We start from the raw sequence: 529 nt of genomic DNA, 5'->3' as shown, positions 1-529 counted from the left end.
GATATTGCTGTTGGTAAAAGCAAGAAGCAGGTACTCTGTCCTGGGGAGACAAGGATGTTGAGTCAGGCAATAAACATTATCGATAATGGAGGCAAAACAAAGAGAAATTGCAGGTTAAAAGGATCAGGTTAGCCTTTTAGCAGCTCCCACAAGAAGCAATGGAGAGAGGGAGGGAGGGGCTCCGTCGGGTAAGCACCGACAGAGGGAAGGGAATAGAGTTAGAGATCTTTGGGGAAAATAAATATTCCCAAGGCATAGAGAAAAACCTTTATGCATGAGACTGGAAACTGGCCTACAGCATGATTTTAAAATGTCCCAGGGGATAAAACGAAGGAGAGGAGGAAGAATAAGGTAAGGAGGGAGGCAGGGCAGAGAAGATGGAGCAGTGAGGATTCCCCAAAGACCAAGACTCGCAAACTGACAGTCAGTGGCCGAAAAGCAGCTAGAGTATTTACACACACACACACACACACACACACACACACACATATATATATATATACACGTATCAGGAGATGTCACCCCCAAG

Source organism: Acinonyx jubatus, chromosome F2 (genome assembly GCF_027475565.1).
Source record: "Acinonyx jubatus isolate Ajub_Pintada_27869175 chromosome F2, VMU_Ajub_asm_v1.0, whole genome shotgun sequence".
Classification (NCBI taxonomy): Eukaryota; Metazoa; Chordata; class Mammalia; order Carnivora; family Felidae; genus Acinonyx; species Acinonyx jubatus.
This window is presented reverse-complemented; position numbering follows the sequence as displayed.